At 38.0% G+C, this 21,028-nt stretch overlaps 1 protein-coding gene across 4 annotated transcripts in view; it reads right to left on the reverse strand.

The window, feature by feature from the left end:
* Positions 1-21,028, reverse strand: part of RERE (arginine-glutamic acid dipeptide repeats) — a 535,168-nt gene that overhangs the window by 315,407 nt on the left and 198,733 nt on the right. The window lies entirely within an intron of this gene.

A 21,028-nucleotide genomic window follows, 5' to 3' on the forward strand; every position in this document is an offset into this window, starting at 1 on the left:
ATTCTAAAAGGCAACAACAACTCATAAATACATTTAAAAATCCATATTCACTTACGGTACACCATTACCCTATGTGTCATTAAGTGCTGGAGAGAGAGATTGTAGTGAATGAAAACACCACCTTTCCCCTTACCAAGGTCACAGCCTAAGAGCTAGACACAGAATCAACTAATTTACTGTCTGTATTCAATCATACTGCTAGCTGAGCCCAATATTCATTCTTCCCTTCTTCCTTAGTATGAGAACATCTGATTTGTAACTGGACACCTGTCCCTCAGGATAAAGACCACATTTCCCAATTGCCTCTAAAGCTTGTTCAGTCATGTGATTACAATCTGGCTCCGTTGTATAAGCAAGCTCACCAAGTGTTACAAATCAACTTGAGATGACACAAAAACAATACTATTTTAAAAGCACTGTTGACATAGCTTACTCTCAACCAATAAACAAAAGATTAGCAGGTCAAACCTACCCAGCAGCGTCCTAGAAGAAAGCTACTATTCTGCTTCCATAAAGATTATAGCCAAGAAAACACTATGAAGCTCAGTTCTACTCTGTAACACATGACTTGCCTTAACTGGAATCAACTTGACAAGAACTGGTTTGGATTTTGGGGTTTATAGTATTTCAGGAGTCCTCGAGCAACTAACACCCTTGACTGCTGACCAAAAGGCTAAGTGCCAGTTCACCCAGAGGTGCCTCAAAAGAAAGGTCTGGTGACTTATTTTTGACAAAGAAAATCAGCTAGTGACAATCCTATGGAACGCAGTTCTACTCTGAGAAAAATGGGGTCACCATGAATCTGAATCTACTTAATAGCAATGTTTGCTATTGTTATTGTTTTCAATAGTAGTCCAACTTCTAGGAATTAAATGCTTAAAGAGACACACTTACATTTTTCCCCTTTCAAAGTCTAAAGGCAAATGTATTGGCGAAACTTGAAGAATGGGGTGGACTATAAGATGACAGTAAACATGGAGGTCACACACAATGCCTAACAATACCTTCTACTACTGTAGCAAATGAATTAAGCTAAAAATTCTCATCTCTTGAATTCCAATTCACATTTTTAGCTACTGTATTCAAATATATTTAAAGTCAAATAGGGCAAATATTAAAACTACATTCATAAACAGAATGGCATTCAAAAGAGATACCCTAGCAAACACATTGTGTGTATATGTACATCAAAACCCCATAACCATTGAGTCCATTCTGATTCACAGTGTGTGTATGTATATGTATGTGTATATCTACACATATATATAATAGAACCTAAATCTCTTGATTGAAAATGCCTAAAACAACTTGATTAGATAGACTAAACTAACATTGTGGTAGTTAGATGATTTTATGTGAACTTGAAATTTTATGAAAGTGTAGGGTTGGAGTCCAACCTGTCAATCGGGTAATAACATGACGATACCTTCTTGGCAGTATGGCCTTCTTAAGGGGTTGGGGTGTGAGATGGGCTTGGGCTTGGTCTGGGTCTGGGTCGGTTGGTCAGTCTCTCTGTCTCTTTCTCTCTCCCACTTTATTTTCCTGCTTGCATCAGAGTTGTGGACTTAATTGAGTTGGTGTGGACTGAGACACCTTCTTTTGATATAAGATTATTTGTTGATATAAAGCTTTTTCTTATACATGAGTGTCACTAGATTTGTTTCTTGAGACAACCTGCCTAACACAAATATTTTCTGATTAGGAAGTCTAGAGGCAAAAGGGAAAGCAAAGTCTACAACTTCCTCTCTCAGATGTTTTCCAGATAAGCCAAGCTCCTGGCTCCAAGGTTTCACGAGTAGAGAAAAAGTACAATAACTTCTGCAAACTGACTGACGGTCATGCTACTATCACTTGGCATCGCTTGGCTCCCCCTTTCTTTCTCTTCTGTTGTGTTGATTTCAGGACTTCAGCTCCTTTAACAAAAATAATAGGGCCATTGAAAACCAGGTTTATTTTTAGCATTATAGCTTATAAATTTAAAGGTGAGCCTAGTTCATAATAATATTAACTTCTTAGAATATACTCCATAGTCTACTTTATACAGGAAAGAAGGCACTCTCTCTATTGTCACAGCTTAGAGTACACAAATGTGTCTCATCCATTCAAGAAGATAAAGATGCTTACTAGTGAAAGATCAAATTAAAAAAAAAGACCAAGTTTCATTCTCTACGTAGCTAATGCTACCGCAATTTCAAAACCAAAAATTCTGTCACCTTTACACAAAGGGCTACTGGAATTACAATGGCAATACATCCAAATAGCAGTCTCAGCCTGTGGGTCTAGACCCCTTTGGGGATCCAGCGGTCCTTTCACAGGGGTCGCCTAAGACCATCAGAAAACACCTATTTCTGATGGTTTTAAGAACCAAGACGCTGCTCCTCTGTCTCCCGGCGGGTCCATCCACATGCAGATACGCCCACATACGGGTACCCGACATGAAGACTGTTATCTATACTACACCACACTTCCAGACAAAATTCCATTTATTTGGAATTTCTAAATAAATATTTCACAATATATAATTACATATTATTTTTGTGATTAATCACTATGCTTTCATTATGTTCAATTTGTAACAATGAAAATATTAACAATACGATTCATAACAGTGGCAAAATTAGTTATGAAGTAGCAACAAAAATAATTTGATGTTTTGGGGTCACCACAACTTGAAGAACTGTATTAAAGGGTCGCGGCATGAGGAAGGTTGAGAACCATTGCACTAAAAGAAATTTTTTAAAGTTCCAGACATACACTCTGACTCAGCAATTCCAATCCTAAAGAATATAATAAAAATATTTATTCAGTGTTATTATTTATACTGAAGAATACTTAGAAATAACTTAAAACCCAACACTATTAAAAACAAAACAAACTTCACTATCATCAAATCAATTTTGACCCTGTAGGGCAGAGAACAACTATCCTGTGAGTTTTTGAGTTTGTAACTCTTTAGGGCAATAGAAAAATCTTTCTCTCACAGGGTAGCTTATAATTTCGAAAGGCTGATCCTGCAGTTACTTAGCAGCACAATGCATAACCCATTAGGCCACCAGGGCTCCTAAAGTCCAATAAGGTGCTTCTTTATTGATTTATTACCAACATAGCAATAAATGTTCTAATATGTGTATGTTAAAAGTCATATTACAAAACTCTGAATATCATAAGCCTATATATATTTACTTAAGAAACTGACCATACAATAAAATGTTAACAGCAGTTTGGTAGTTATAATTTGCTTTTGTTTATCTGATTTCTACCTCAGTTTTTTCTTTAAATGTCTATTTAGCCAAAAGAAAAAAACAAGCAATAATTCATGAAGAAGGGAGGGGCTAATGACAAAAGGCAGTAGATGAGCTCTGGGGAGATAATATAAAAATTGAAAATCCTTAATTATACAAGTTAGGAAACAAAACTGAAAGAGGGTTTGGAAATCCAATGGAGATGTATCAGCTGCCATAACACTCAGAATCCTAACATCTGGGAAATCACTGAAGTCAAACATGGCAAAACTAATGGTTTCTCTAAACAGCTAGCTTCCACTAATCATGACTTGAATGCCAAATGCAATTTTTTAAGACCCCATTCCCCAATGCCAAGCATCATTTTTTGGTATACATACTGCAAACTTTCAAAATCCTTTCACTTATGACCCTGGAGATAGCCCACCATTATTCTCCCTCAAACCATCTTCAGCTTCTACACAGAGGAAACTGGAAATCAGATCACCTTCACCCCAGGTCTAAGTGCTGCGAGAATTAACTATCATATTCACCCTTGGGTGGACTTCTGCAGGAAACAGTGGCAATTAAACCTTCACTATTCCTTTATGCCCAAATGAAACTGCTCCAGACAATGCCACACACAACATATCAGCTGACAAAATCTCTTAGGAGGAATAAAAATATCAGGTAAAATAAGTGATCTTTCATGTAACATATACTTTGTTGCCTAATTAGTTTGAGTACATTTTCAGTGGTAAAAATGAAAAGGATTTAAAGGTTTTGAGTGTTTAATATACATGATAGTTTTGCACATGAATTTAATAGACTTGGTAAATTTACTTGTTTTCAGGCATTTTAAGCACTAACTTTAAAAATCAAGTAACCTACTTATCTCCCCCATCTATTTTCATGGTACTTAAAGATCCACTGCAAAACTTATACTAACACAAATACATGAAGAAACAAATATAGAGAAGGAAATACTTTTACATTTCCAAAATTAAGGGTATTCAGATCTCTCCAGAACAAACTCATGCGCACACTGTCACCCATGGAGCTACAGTACTTACGTGTTACAAAGGGGGAACTAGTAGAAAAATAAATCGCTCATATGCACATAAGGGGGTTCAAAGAGACTGTGGAAAACTACACTCTTTTCAATTCAATTCTCCACGAACTTTTTGAAACCACCGTGTATGTTTTAAGATAATTAAAACAAATAAAACAAACTGCTTCACCTTTAAATTACCAAACAATGTGTTTAATTTTGGCAAGTCTGGTTTTCTCAGCTAGTAAAACTGTCAAACACATGGGTCAATGTCAAATGCAAGCCAATCCCTATCAAGAACAGACCCAAATTACTGCATTTCAATTTAAATGATGCTACCCTACTCAAATATCATGCCACTTTAAATCAAAATTGTTTCCTTTTTAAAAGAGCTTTTCACAAAACTGATAGAGTATAACAGATTAAACAACTCTTTCAGCAATTTCCTCAGCTACCACAAAGCAAGGAATCAATGTATAATTCTAATAAAGGGAACATTTAACAATTAATTGAGCCAGCAAAAGCTAAACCTCCAGAGCTTAAGCAAAAGGGCAGAGGATTTTTAACATAACTGCAGGAAACCTCAGTTCAATTAGGCTCTAGGTATATATAAATCTTTTTTCACTGTGTTTGGGACTCTATTTGTCACAGTTGATCAGGCTGATTTCAGAAACTAGCTTTCAGATGCAAAAAAAAGAACCCCAGCCCCCCTTTGCTGTCTCACCCCACATTGTTATTAATCCAGTGCCTTCCCTCCCTCTCTCCTTCCCTCCCTCCATGCTACAGGTCTCCAACAAACAAGACAAAGTCTTGTTAACAATGATTACATCTTAAGTAATTCATTTTCTTTCTCTATTCAGTCACTGGGCCTATTTTTCACATTTAAAAACCAGAACAGAAATAAGTACATGGAGCATCAAAGGCACATCATTTGAGGATAGGGTCATGATGACTTCAGAGATATCTTCACTGCAAGCTTCTAGAGAAGAGTTTACTCTGAAATAATCATGGTGGGTGAAGAGGTTGAGGGAATCCTAATATCTACTTTATTTATAACACATCATTCTATGCCTGGTAGAATTTGGAAGAATTAAAAAATAATTAATATATAAATGCAACAATGCAAATAAAAATTATTTTTAAGTTCCTGAACAGCTCAAGCAAATCATATTTCACAATATAACATAAAAAACTAAGTGATGAGAGAATTTTAAGAACTAAAAGAGCAGTCTGAACTAAAGGTTAAAGAAGACTTCATAAAGGAAAAATTCAAGCTGGATCTTGACCAGCTGCAATGATTCAAACAGACATAAAGACAGAGATAGAGCAATTCAAATGAGATAGATAAACCCACAGGCACAGAGACAGGAAACCCACAGAACAGAGTTTGGCAAACTATCTGACCAGATGCCTCTTTTTGTAAGGAAAAGGATGTTTTTTACATTTTTTTCAGTGGTTGTAAAAAATGTTAAAAAATCGGATTTCTTTGTGGATGAAAATTTTATGAAAGCAAATAAAGTAGTAAAGTTTCATTGAAACATATCTGTTTGTTTGCATAGTGTACATTGCTGCTTTATGTTTTTATGCAATATTTTTATAGTGTATATTTATGCTTTAACAGAAGAGTTGAGAAGTTACAAAGGACTGCATGACTTGCCAAGCAAAAATTATCTATTATCTGGCACTTTACAGAGTTTGCTGACCATTGGTCTAGAGGTGTTCCCTGGACAAAGCAGCTCAAGGTTCATGAACTACTGAAGTATTAGTCTAGAGGCTAGGATCTAATATACTGTCCTGGAATATAGAACCATGTCTTTTAACTCATGCCTTTACAGAAATAAAAGAGAGTGCCTCTAACATCACATTTCCATGTTCCTTTTCTATACTTTACTTGGGCTGAAAACTTTTATCATTTTATGATTCCTGATATGGGATGGCAGACAATCCGCATACCTGAGTTCAAGAGTGCAGATGTCTAAGAGGCCTTCCAAAAGAACACTTGGACCAAGAGCTGAAATGTACCTGCTGTACTCACCAAATGAGCTCTTGTCGTTTCTCTACATTTTGTTGTACGAAATCCATGTTCCTTGATAAAGAGGACAAAAGTCAAATGAAAAGTAGAACAAGAGTATTTTCTCTATGATGCTTGTGAAAACGGCATTTAAGACACCATGCGGGCATTCCAATGAAACATTGGGCTCCCAAGTCTCGGTAGCAGAGGGGCTCCTGATAAGGCTTGTAGCCGGCCGCTTTTTTTTAATTAAAGGATACACTTCTGAAAATAACTGGCTGCTAAAAACCTTGTAAATAAAATTTTGCTGAAAATAATTTTTAAATGGTTACAGCAATCTATCAACAGGAAATTCCAAAAAGTCCAAGACAGATTCAGAAGTGAACACGGAACAAGAATGTCAAATTATTGCTAAAGTCAAATTGATCTTGGCTAAAAGCATATGTTTGGTGTATTTGTTACTAATTGCCAATGCAAACGAATTCAAGTATGTGGACCCTAAATTTTGGATAGCACTGCAAATAATGGGAATTTCAGAACATTTAATTGTGTTCTTGCAGAACACCTACACAGACCAAGAGGGGTCATTTGAAAAGAACACGGGGTTACTGAGGGGGTTAAAATCGAGAAAGGTATGCATCACAGTTATATTCTTTCATTAAACTTATTCAATCTGTATGCTGGGCAAATAATTTGAGAATGTGGAAGGGAGAAACACTCATTAACAACTTGCAGTATGTTTATGACACAACTTTGCTTGCTGTACGTGAAGAGGACTTGAAGCACTTATGGATAAAGCTGGAAGACTAGAGTATGTAAGAATTACACCTCAATGTAAAGAAACAAGTCCTCAAATGACCAGTAAACAATCCAACAAACAGGAAAGAGACTGAAGGATTTTATTTTACTTAGATCTACAATCAACACTTGTGGAACCAATAGTCAAGAAATAAAACAACGTATTGCATTAGGCAAATCTGCTGCAAAAGACTCTCGTAAGTGTTAAAAAGCAGAGATTCACTTGGAAGACTAAGGTATATCTCTCGCCTAACCCATGATATTTTCAATTGTTGAATATGTATGCATAAGCTGGACACTGAATCAGGAAGACTACATAATTGATTACTTTCAATTATGGTGTTGGCAAAGAACATTAAATGCACTACAGACTACCAGAAGAATGAACACATTAGCCGGCAGATAAAGAACTGTGTATTGGACAGGGTTCTCTAGAGAGACAAACCAGATTGCTAGTAATTATATATAAATATATTTATAAAGATAGATATATAATTCAAGAAATAAACCGTTAAATAATATACAGATAGAAAATATAAGAAATTAAGAGTTAAATTATAAAGCAGTGAGACACTAGCAGTCCTTCAAGTTTTGAGAGCTGCCAGTTGCCAGTCCCCTTCTGTAGAGAGAGCTGGGCTACATATACCCAGGCAGCAAACAGCAAGGCAGGTCCCCAACTGTCAGTCCCCAGCTCCAGAGATGAACATTCCAATCGTGTAGGCTTAAAGGGACCTCAACTTACAGCGACACAGTCCACAGGCTAGGCATCCCACGGTAGCGTACCCCTTTAAACTGAGGCACAGAACAACCAAGGTGAGGCTCACCGAGCCATTTATCCCTCTGCCTTTCAGTTAATCCTACTTGTGTTTATCGGCCAGGCTGGCACAATAAACTATAGCAAACTGCAAAACTTTCCACAACATAATTTGAAACAATGGCTTCAACAATGAGCTCAAACATATTGTGAGGATTGTATGCATGGTGCAGGACTGGTTAGTGTTCCTTTTGTTGTACAGAGTTGCTATGAATTAAAGCGGAGATGGTGGTTTTGTTGTTGTTTTTAATCATTTTATTGGGGGCTCATACAAATCTTATCACAATCCATTCGTACATCAATTGTGTAAAGCACATCTGTACATTTACTGCCCTCATCATTCTCAAAACATTTGCTCCCCACTTAAGCCCTTGGCATCAGCTCCTCGTTTTCTCCCCCTCCCTCCCTGCTCCCCCTCCCTCATGAACCCTTGATAATTTATAAATTATTGTTTTGTCATATCTTATACAGTCCGACGTCGCCCTTCACCCACTTTTCTGTTGTCCCTTCCCCAGGGAGGTTATACAGAGATCTCTGTAATCAGTTTCCCCTTTCGACCCTCCCAGTGTTGGGAGATAGTGTTTAATAAGCACCAAACAAACATACAAAACTCACTGCCATCAAGCCCATTACAACTAACTCATAGCAACCCTACCGGGCAGAGAACTGCCTCAGTGAATCTGAGAGATTTCAAATCTTTACAGGAGTAGAAAGCCTTGTCTCTCCTGCAGAGCAGCTTGCTAGAAGTTTTTTATTGTTGATTTTCTGGTTAGCAGTCCAACACATAACCCACTGAGCAACCAGTGATCCACTTTCTAACAAGCAATCACAATATCTGAAATTTTATTCATGTTGTAGCAAAACCAATTTGATCTGTTAGCACAACAGCCTTATACTCCCTATTTAAAATTATGTAATTAAAAAAATTATATAATTAGTGCTTTGTTGTATACTAGGCCATTTCTCCCCCTAATCCCCCACCCTCTGGCCCCACCTAGGCCCTTTCTAAGAGTCTCTGGATAATGCAAATACTTAACTGCTAACAAAAGGGTTAAAGGTTGGTGTCTAACCAGAAATGCCCACGAAAAAAGGCCTGGTAACTTACTTCTGAAGTCATCCAATGAAATCCCTATCAAACACCAGTTTTACTTGGAAGCACTGATGGTCCCCATAAATCAGAGTCAGCCAACTCCGGAGTGCATGGCTTAGGTCTTCTCTAAAGTCTGTTTCTAAAAAACTATGTGTTTGGGTGCATCCTCATTTAATCCCCATCCCTTTGAAGTGCATTCTTATTCCCACTGTACTGAAAAGAAATCAAGGCACAGAGGTTGTCTCTTGCTTCAAGTAACTCTGAGAGCAATGTTGGAAATGAGAACTGCCTTTTTTTAACTGATGCTGACATACAGTAAAATTAAAATTTAGTAAATGTATGCAAAGCAATAACTAAGACAAATGTGGGTTCACCTCACTTATGTTATTTAATTTACTCAACTTATAGAAGAGTACTCAAGAAAGTTTGAAGCATGTGCTGATAAGGATCAAGGATTGTAGCCGTCAGGTTGGATTACAGCACAAAGTGCAGAAGACTACTAGGTAACGTCATGATAAATGAAGAAAAGGCTGAAATTATCAAGAATTTTGTCTTGTTTGGATCCACAATCAATGTTCATGGAAGCAGCAGTCAAGAGAACAAAAGATGTACTGCATTAGATAAATCTGCTGCACAAGGTATTAAAGAACAAGGAGGTTACATTGAAGATTAAGGTTAGCCTGACCCAAGCCATGGACAAACCCATCCGCCTTGGAAGAAATAAGACCAGCGTGACTCCTTAGAGCAAGGATGGCAAGACTTCATCTTATATACTTTGGACACAATGTCAGGAGAGACCAGTCCCTAGAGAAATACATCATATTTGGTAAATTGCAAAGGTAGAAAAAGAGAAGGTCCTTCACAAGACAGACTGACAAAAGTGGTTTCATTGAGTTCAGACACAGACAAGACTGTAAAGATGGCACCGATTGTGCAGCCTTTGGTCTATTCTGCATAGGGAGCTATGGATGGAAGCCAACTGGACAGCACCTAACAACAACCAGCTCTCTACATTTATTGTGGGAATTGCCTTAGCCCTGGTGTGTGCAGTTTGGTGTGTGGGGGTGGGGTGGGGGTGTGTTCATGAGAGTGTCAAACAATAAATAAAGGTTTCCGCTAGTTTCCAAGAGTGGTATTAAGTCTACAGGAAGTAATTTAGTCAAGAATGATTAAAGAATTGCATTTTCTTTAAATGAAATCCAGGATAGATTAAATCTATAAGAGATAATAAACTAGATCAGCAAATTTCTCAGGGTTATGGCAGAGTAGGTTGGGAGAAAATGATAGCTAATAAAAATGCATACAAACATGAAGAGAATGTTCTAAAATTGGCTATGGTGATAATTACACAGCTCTTTTTAATATACTCAAACAACTGACGCGCATAGTGCATGAGTTATATGTCAATAAAATTATTTTTGAAAAGAATTGATACTTGCATAAAATACTAGAGATAATACAAACGATAACCTGCTCTTCAAGAATGACTCCCTGCACCTTACTCTCTGGGACTGACTCAAGTTGAGAGACAGCTAAATGACAATGCCGAGGGCTCCTATTCTGATGGAGCACCAAAAAGGGATCGTCAGTTGTTCCCATTGACCCAAAACCAGACCATCTATGGCTCTTCTCCAGCTGCTGACCTGTTCTGTGAGCTATTTCACCAATGTTTTCTTGCAGGAAAATACACTGAATTTTGGGTTTTTGAAAATTCAGATTGCATTTTAGATTTTTATCACAAACAATATGCATCCTATTACTAGGTCATAGAAATTATTTATTTCCCTTTCAGTTGGTAAGGTAGGGGTCAAATCTAATAATCAGCACTAAGTTAAATATCCTGGTACAAGTTACCTCTACTCTGAGCATTAGCCTAAACATACTGGAACAATTTACCTCTCCACTTTCCACATATTTCTCTGCTAATTATACAATTGTTATGCATTAACCTTTCAATATAGTTCTAAAGAATCACAATATCCAGAGGGAAAGGAGCTGGAGTTTTAACTGTGGAAGATCAAAGCTCTAAAAGGTACATAAATCTTCCCATCCTAACATATGTATTAAAGGTGTTTATTCTTAAAAAAAAAAAAAAAAGAATCAAAGGACTTGGTTGCAGTGGTTAAAAAGTGTAGAAAACACAGAACAATTAAAAAAATGGACCAGGCTTACCGGTGTAATAAAGATGGTTGGAGCCCCGAAACGTATAGCCCACAGATACACCCTTAAAGCATGAAACAAAACTCACCAGAAAGGTACCCGGCTCCCTTAAAAAAAAAAATCAACCACACATGAGCAAAAAAGCAGCATTTCCCCAGGGACAACATTTTCCCAGTAGAAAGGGGAAGAGAAAGAAGGGCAAATGAAAACAGTAAACACTGGAGGAAGTGGGAAGAGTGCTATTACATTGTGGGATTGCAATCAATGTCATGGATTATTGTTGTGAGTCACTTAAGGGAAAGCAGAATGCTCCATAAACTTTCATCCAAATCACAATATCAAAATAATACTAATGATCCCGTGTGTGTGTGTGTGTGTGTGTGTGTGTGTGTGTGTGTGTGTGTGTAGCAATTGAGAGAATAAACAGTTTAGAAAGCAAATGAGATAAAACTAGTTTGGAGAATGAGAGAAAAAAGAAAAAAGTAGTGACTAACATTCATTGTTCAGATGGTTTTGCAGAGTGAAAAACAGAACGCAGTAGGGCTAGCTTATTTAGCAGGTCTCACAAGTCACCCACTCTCTATTCGTGGGAAATATTCGAATTTTCCTTCTTTGACAAGAGTCTGCCTTATACAAGTACCTCCCTCCTTTCACGGGTTTATTGTATTACCATGAGAATCTAACACAAACATCTAGTCATTCTTGGCTTTAAATACTTCTTAGATGTCCATGCCAGTCTTGCAAATTAGTGATCACCCAGTGAAATAGTGCCTGGGCTACATGCGGATATTTTAAAGGTCTAGAAACAACATGTGTAAAATAAGTCCAGTACTAAAAATTGTGGGTGCTTAAGAAACATTACTTATTACCCATGTTTACAGCTCCTCTAATTCATCTTATGTCTACTTTCAGTCAAGCTCACAGTCCATACCTCTATGTAATCAAACTTTTATCTCTACAGATAGATTCCCAAGATTATTTGGCCTAACACCCTCTTTGCAGAAAAAAATTAGTCAGTGACCTTTTGGCAACTAAAACTTTCACACTATTAATACAGGATACAGTATCTGCTTTTGCAATGACTCTGATCATCCCAGTGCCCCCATCATGTGTTGTCACCATCCTGGGGACATTACATTTTAAAAGACACCATTTGTTCCCACCAATCAATGGGTCAAAATTTAATTTAAATCCTGTTTATCTTTGTTTGTTTGCTTAAAATCATTTTATTGGGGGCTCGTACAATTCTTATCACAATCCATACATACATCCATTGTGTCAAGAACATATGTACATGTGTTGCTATCATCAGTCTCAATCCTGTTTATCTTGAACTGTATTACATTTCACTTCAAAATATTAGGCCATGGAATCACATCTTCCTGTTCCTTTTAATAAAACATTTTAACAGTTTTATTAGCACGTCATCCACATGACATACAATTCAATAATACCATCATATCAAAAAGTTGTATGGTTATCACCACATCCAATTCGAGATAAAATATTTTTTGATCTGCCTAAATTCTAAACAGGCTGCCACAAATGAGTGATAGGTGGGGTGAGGGTAATGATCTGCTCAGTCGTCAGGGAAGTAATGTGCTCACTGCTTTTTTTGTGCCCCAACTTGAAAAAGACTGAGAAGCAGTGGTCCAATGCTGTGACTTGCTAACAGTATTGTATTTAAATAACATGGAAATCTTATTAAACTGCAGACTAGGCTTCTGGATTAGTGGTTCTAACCTGTGGGTTGCGACCCCTTTTGGGTCGAACAACCCTTTCACAGGGGTCGCCTAAGACCATTGGAAAGCACATATTTCTGATGGTCTTAGGAACCTAAACTCCTCTCCTCTACCTGCCTCCTGGTGGGTCTGCCCACAGGCAGATAAGCCCACATGAGTACCCAGCATGAAGACCCATGCTACACCACACCACAAGACAAAATTTCATTTATTTGTCACTAGAAATAAATATTTCACAATATATAATTACATGTTGTTTTAGTGATTCATCACTATGCTTTCATTATGTTCAATTTGTAACAATGAAAATACATCCTATCAGATATTTACATTGCAATTCAGAACAGTAGCAAAATTACAGTTATGAAGTAGGCTTGAAGGTAAACAAGCAGTCATCTAGCTCAGAAGCAACAAAGCCCACATGGAAGTAGCACATCAGACTGCGTGATCACGAAATGCCAAAGGGATCAGTTAACAGGCATCAAAGAACAAAAATCATATCATTGTGTGCTCACCTCCCTGATATGATCATTGAAGACAAATGGATGCATAAGCAAACATGGCAAAGAAAGCTGATGATGGCCAGCTATCAAAAGATACAGCATCTGGGGTCTGAAAGGCTTGAAGGTAAACAAGCGGCGATCAAGCTCAGAAACAACAAAGCCCACATGGAAGAAGCACACCAGCCTGTGCGATCACAAGGTGTCAATGGGATCAGGTATCAGGCATAATCAGAACAAAAAAATCTTATCACTGTGAAACAAGGGGGAATGTGGAGCGGAAATCCAAAGCCCATCTGTAGGCACCTGTGTACATCCCCTTACGGAAGGGTCAAGGGGAGGAGATGAGCCAGTCAGGGTGCAGTGTAGCAACGATGAAACATACAACTTTCCTCTAGTTCCTAAGTGCTTCCTTCACGCCACTCCCATCATGATTGCAATTCTACCTTTCAAATCTGGCTAGACCAGAAGATGTACACAGGTACAGATAGGAACTGGAAACACAGGGAATCCACGACAAATGATCCCTTCAAGACCACTGGTGAGAGTAGCAATACTGGGAGGGGGAGGGGTAGGAGTGGAAAGGGGGAGCAGATTACAAGGGATCCTCCTCTCTGGGGGACGGACAATATAAAAGTGGGTGAAGGGAGACTTCGGACAGTGTAAGATACAACAAAATAATAATTTATGAAGTATCTATGGCTCATAGGGAGGGTGGAGCAGGGAGGGAGGGGAAAAATGAGCAGCTGATGCCAGGGTCTTAGGTGGAGTGCAAATGTTTTGAGACTGACCAGGGCAATGAATGTGCAAATGTGTGTTACACAATTGATGCATGTATGGATTGTGATGAGTTGTATGAGTCCCTAATAAAATGACTGAAGAAAATAAAAAAGAAAATACCTTAATGCTTTAGTTTTTATAAGTGCACTCTTCAACTGAAGTGTAACAAATATACAGAAAAGAGTAAAGAGTGATCCATTTTCACATGGTCGACACATAATGAGCACCACCAGCATGAAATGTTACCAGAACCACACGCACCTGTATTGCCTTCTTCCTGCTACCATCCTCAGGTTGAATACGAAAGAACACGTTTGCCTATTTTTAACAAATAAAATTCCATTTGCATCAACAAGTGTATGCTTCAATATTCACAGTATAATTAGTTTGGTTTCCAAAACTTTACAGATCAAGTTCCAAATAATATTGAAAATAAATATGTAAATAAAGGAAAGGCTTTATTTCATCTAAGACTTCATGAACCATAAACTTAAAAAGTCCTTTTATATAAAAAATTTATCCTCAGGGAAACTTTATATTGCACTTAATTCATGAAAACAGAAGGAATCTAGATTTAACAATGGACTTGGAAACCCTGAATCTTAATACCCACCCCTCACCCATCCCCCTACCAAAATGTAACAAAGACTTCTATAATCCGGGAAATACATCTAGGCTAAATAGGAAAGTCAAAATTACCAGCTTGAATGACAGACATGTAAATAACGAATCAGCTTAAAATACACTTTCTAAAGAATTTATTTCTTCAAAACAGCTAGCAATTATATGAAAAATTTGAGAACGAATAAATCTCCAAATAATTTTGTTTTACTTAAAAACCTGTTATATCTGGATAACAAATAAAGAAATCAAATCCCCTAGCAGCTAGTTGAAATAGAAATATTAGCATGCTACCAAAGCAAATTTTTGAAATCAGTATATTATTATACTAAAGAAGCCCATCAAAGAAACCTGGCTTCACAGAGCTGTGTAATAAATCAATTTGTAACCGTGACAGTCATCTCAAAAGTAGAGTAATGGATAATAGACAATAACAAAGAAGCCAGACTACACATGAAACAATCAGGATACAACAGGAATCCATAGGTTTTGGGGTTTGATTTTGATTATTTTTTAACAAGTCTATTACTCATTAGCAACAGATTCAAGTATAATATTTCCAAAGGTATTATTCTGATTCAAACATCATTAATCAGTCAATAAATTTTTAATGCTTTTAGGAAATTTGTTCAACAAATATTAAAGTATGTATATTATAGTGGTAAGTGCCAGGAAAAGAAAGAATGGTATGTGGCAACAGAATTTCTACCTTCTTGGAAGACAAAATATTAATAGAAACAAAATGAAATTAATATGCAAATAAGGAATATACTATTAATGTAATCATTGAAAATTGTTACTCTTTTAACTGCTTAAAGGAAAGAGACACAATAGGATGGCAATGTCTCTGGCAAAAACAAATGTAAAGGCCCTGAAGCAGGCAGGAGCTGCTGCAGTACAGGTGTACCAGAAATCCACTATGCTGAGCATCTAAGAACAAAATGAGCACCAGAAATGAGGTGCAGAAGCAACAACAACAACAAAAAAAACTGTGTAACAGTGCATGCGCTAAAAGTACTGCCAATTCCAGGTAGTATGTGATTTTTAAAAATTTATCTACCTGTCTATGCATCCCACCAAATGAAGAAGTCTAGTTAGATACTTAGCCTATTGTTACCTTCAAAGTCTGTGATACCTTGAAGATACACTTGGGGGGTTCTATAATTATATTTAATCTGAGTAATAAAAGCAATTAGGAAGCAAAACAAAAATAAATTTGATGTGAGCTTTATAACCTAAAGAAACTAATGATAATTCAAAATCTCCCATTCAAAAACTATCAATCCATTGAAAATACTCCTTTATAACAAGCATCCTGAAGAGAGTTGCTAAACATACCTATTTACTGGCAGCCTGCAATTAAGAAAGTCTTAAGTGTCAACTTATATTTGACCCTTTAACATGTAACGTAAATTTCCCCTCACTTGGAAGTGATTGAACCAACACCTATAGCAACAAATGATTCATCTCAATCACCTTCACTACATGTGTAGCTTAGTAAAAAATAAGGTTAAATGAGGACCTTAGGCACTTGTTCTGATTTACCTACAAATTTGGTTTTGTCTCTCATTCAGGAACTAATCTTATTCAGATCTCAAGGACTGCTTTTATGTAGAATTATCAACAACTGAGTGAAAACTACATGCTTCAGTCACTACAAAGAATGATGTTATAGTGATCTGAGCCATGAAAAGGAGTCTGGTGGTACAACAGTTAAGCACTCCGCTGCTACCAAAAAGTTGGCAGTTGGAACTCATCCAACCATTTCTATGGATAAAGACTTGATGATCTGCTCCCTGTAAAGATTTAAAAAAAACAAAACAAAATCTCACTGCCATCATCAAGGAGATGCTGACTCGTTCCCACTTCACAGGACAAAATGGAACTTTTCCTGTAGATTACCAAACTGCTATCTTTAAAGGAAAAGAAAGCTTCGTCTTTCTACTCCAGAGTAGTTTAGTGGGTACCAACTGCTGCTGCCTGGCATAGCACAGAACCCACACCACACCACCAGGGCTTCTCCTGAGAAAACATGCAACCGGCCTCATCTGCCACATAGGTTAGTATGAATCCAAATGGATTCAACAGCACCTAGCCACTATACACCAAGAAATTAAAAAATCAAACTCAATCTGGGTATCACAGGACCATAACCTCTGATTTTTCAGTTTTAAGTAAATCTAAAGAATAGGCTATATTTAACAAGTCTCCATTTTAAAGTAGTCATTATCTGTAGAAGACAATAAAAATCTAAAATTTAGTGAAGGGTGAAAATATATCCTCCACAAGGGAAAAGATACCACTAAGCATATCTCTTCTAAACTAAAGGGCCAAACACCCACTGGACTTTGCCAGGTGCAAATCACAGGCCACAACATTGTCAACCCTAAGCAAAGAGGATCTTACATCAAGTGGTTTTGCTTTGGGTGTTACACAAGAACTCTGAAAACATTTCTGCGCCTCCCCCCCCCCAAAAAAAAGACAAACAACAATCTGGCCTTCAAATATCCTTTCTAATATATTTAACTTCCAGAAACAGCATTTCACAATTCAGAAAAGTGATGATGTCCTAAGTATATAGTTCTTCAAAAATACTTGATGACATATTTCCAAAGGTTGCCTGGATGGTACATCTAGTTAAGTGCTAGACTGCTAGGTGAGGGGTTGGAAGTTCAAACCCACTCAGAGTCCAATGAAAAGAAAATGGCTTGTTGTTTTATTCTGAAAGCCTTAGAAACACACTGGAGCATTGGACTCTGCACATATAGGATCACAATGAGTTCAAATCAACTCCAGAGCAGGTGATCTGGTTTTTTATTGTTTTGTATATGAGCCCTGAGAACGCTCCCCATTTCTAAGTATCACACAGAATGCCCTATTATGCTGTATGGAGATGAAAGAGGAAGGTACCTTTTCCAAAATGGTTTACTCAAAATGGACTTTTCTCAGAAGGTAACTCAGGAGAAGCAGAGTACCATAGTTCGACAAATGTTAAAAAGGCAAACTTTGCTTTTCTGTTTTACGTTAGAAGTATTCTCGGTCATTAATTATGACTCTTTCAGGATGAGAAGTGTATATGCAGTATTTCCTCACATATTTGACTATACACATTTCAAGGAGTATGCTGACTTAAGGCAGAATACTGTATACATTTTGAGACAGGGTAACAGTAAATTTTACATAAGGTACCTGTCCATGATCAAAACAATTACATTACCATTGATAAAGTTAAAGAACTGCTAGCTATCAAGAGGAAATCTACACAAGTAGATCTATACCTAAAAGAAGTAACACGTTGTTTCTTTTTTTTTACATCATTTTATTAGGTGCTTGTCCAAGTCTTACCACAATTCATACATACATCATGTAAAGTACATTTGTACATTCATTGCCCTAATCATTCTCAAAACATTTGCTCTCCACTTAAGTCCCTCCCATCAGCTCCCTCCCCGCTCACCACTCCCTCATGAACCCTTGATAATTTACAAATTATTGCTTTCTCTTATCTTGCACTGTCCAACGTCTCCCTTCACCCACTTTTCTGTTGTCTGTCTCTCAGGGAAGAGGCCATATGCAGATCCTTGTAATCGGTTCCCCCTTTCCAACCCACCCTCCCGGTATAGCCACCCATACCAGGGATCATCCGTCCTGGAGTCCCTGTGTTTCTAGTTTCTACCGGTACCAGTGTACATCCTCTGATCTAGCCAGATTTGTAAGGTAGAATTGGGATCATGATAGTGGGGGGAAGGGAGGAAGCATTTAGGAACAGGAGAAAAGTTGTATTTTTCATCGTTGCTACATGGCACCCTGACTGGTTTGTCTCTCCCCATGATCCTTCTGTAAGTGGATGTGCAATTACCTAGAGGGGCTTTGGATCTCCACTCCCCACACCACCTTATTCACAATGATGATTTTTTTGTTCTAATGATGCCTGATCCCTTCGACACCTCGTGATCGCACAGGCTGGTGTGCTTCTTCCATGTGGGCTTTATTGCATCTGAGCTAGATGCCGCTTGTTTACCTTCAAGCCTTTCAGACCCCAGATGCTGTATCTTTTAATAGCTGGGCACCATCAGCTTTCTATCTCACATTAGCTTATGCATCCATTTGTCTTTAGCGATCATATCAGGGAGGTGAGCACACAATGATATGATTTTTGTTCTTTGATGCCTGATACCTGATTCCTTTGGCACCTTGTGATCATGCAGTCTGGTGTGCTTCTTCCATGTGGGCTTTGTTGCTTCTGAGCGAGATGGCTGCTTGTTTACCTTTAAGGCTTAAGACTCCAGACACTGTATCTTTTGATAGCTGGGCACCATCAGCTTTCTTCACCACATTTGCTTATTCACCTGCTTTGTCTTCAGCAGTTGTGTTGGGAAGGTGAGCATCATAGAATGCCAATTTAATTAAGAAAAGTATTCATGCATTGAGGGAGTACTTGAGTGGAGGCCCAAAGTCCACCTGCTACCTTAATACTAAACCTATAAATAGATACACATAGATCTAGTTCGCCATCCTCATATATAAACATGTTTACATATGTACATGCCTTTCTTTAGACCTCTACAAATGGCCTTTGCCTCTTAGCTCTTTCTTCTATTTCCTGTGACTTTCCTCTTATCCCACTATCATGTTCAGCCTTCATTAGGGTTTCAGTAATTCCTCTTGGTTACATTACCCTTGATGACGCCCCACCAGGCCACCTACACCATCCTCACCACCAATTTGGATCACTTGTTGTTCCCTTGTACCTAGGATTGTTAACACCACTATCTTTCCCCTCATCTCCCCGCTCTCCCACATCCTCCCAGAACTGTGGGTCCCGTTGTTTCCTCCTCTAGATTGTTCATCCAGCCTATCTTATTTAGCCAAACCTGTGGAGATAATAACATGTACAAAAATAAGACAGAGCAAAACCTAACAACAAAATAAAACTAAACTACAAGTAGCCCATGACAAAACCCAAAGCAAAACACAACAAGAAAGAAAAGCTTGTAGTACATGGATTGTTTGTTGGCCTTTAGGAGTGCTTTCCAGTCAAGTCTGTTGGGGCGCCAAGCCCTGGCACCAAAGTCTATTTTTTATATTCCCAGGGGACTTCGTTGCTCTTTTCCCCTTGCTGTTCTGTTGCACCCCCTTAGTGTTTTGCCTCGGTGTGGTAGGGTCACATCGGGCAGAATTCCCACACTGTGTCCCCAGGGTTGTCCCCTGTAGGGCTATGGGTCAGTGAGGGGTATTGTGTCTCAGTGGGGCCAGCCATGTGGTCTTCTCTGTGGACTAGCTTCTCTGAGCAGGAATATCGTCCTCAAAGCTTGGTACGTTGTTTCTTTCTTATGATCCACAACTAAATGTAACTGTTAGGTGCTGTCAAAATAGGCCTATTCTCCTGAAGAAACACACAACATTCCTCTAGTTCCTGAAAGTCACCCCACCACCACCACCACCATCATGATTCAGTTCTACCTTACAAATCCAGCTAGACCAGAGGACACATATTGGTTCAGATAAGAGCTCTCTACACATGGAATCCAGGACAGATAAACCCCTCAAGAATAGTAGTGGGCATAGCAATACCATGAAGGTAGGGGGAGGGTGTGAAAGGCAAAGAAAGGGAGTACCAAGATTACAAGGTTGGTGATATAGCCAGCCTCTGCCCCTTTCCTGAGGCAGACGAGTAACACAACTGTGAGTGAAGGGAGACAACAAACAGTGAAAAATATGAAATAATAATATATAAATGATCAAGGATTCATGAGGGTGAGGGAAGGAGGGGGGAAAGGCGAGCTAATATCAAGGGCTCATGTAGAAAAAATGCTTTGGAAATGTTGGTGGCAACATATGTACAAGTGTGCTGAATACAATGGAATGATGTATTGTTATAAGATTTGTAAGAACCCTCCCCCAAAATGATTTTTTTAAAAAGACCTTTCTTTCTGACCCAATATCAAAATATCAATCAAAGATAGGTACTAATGGTACTGTAGTCTACACACCATTATATTTCTACAGCAGTGGTCTAACTTCTAAAGAACCTCAACTGTGAGTGTTTTACATCACATAAATATCTTTACAGTAATCATCAACTAAGACACTGCAGGTATGAATAGAGAAGTTTCTTCTAAACTTTCATGCTGCTTATTTTTTCAAGTTCAAACTCCACTCCTATGGGGGGCTGGGAGCAGTGTCGAACATTATAGATATATATAATTCAGATAGAGTTTTTCTGAGTGAAATGGCTGT

Source organism: Tenrec ecaudatus, chromosome 1, assembly GCF_050624435.1.
Source record: "Tenrec ecaudatus isolate mTenEca1 chromosome 1, mTenEca1.hap1, whole genome shotgun sequence".
Classification (NCBI taxonomy): domain Eukaryota; kingdom Metazoa; phylum Chordata; class Mammalia; order Afrosoricida; family Tenrecidae; genus Tenrec; species Tenrec ecaudatus.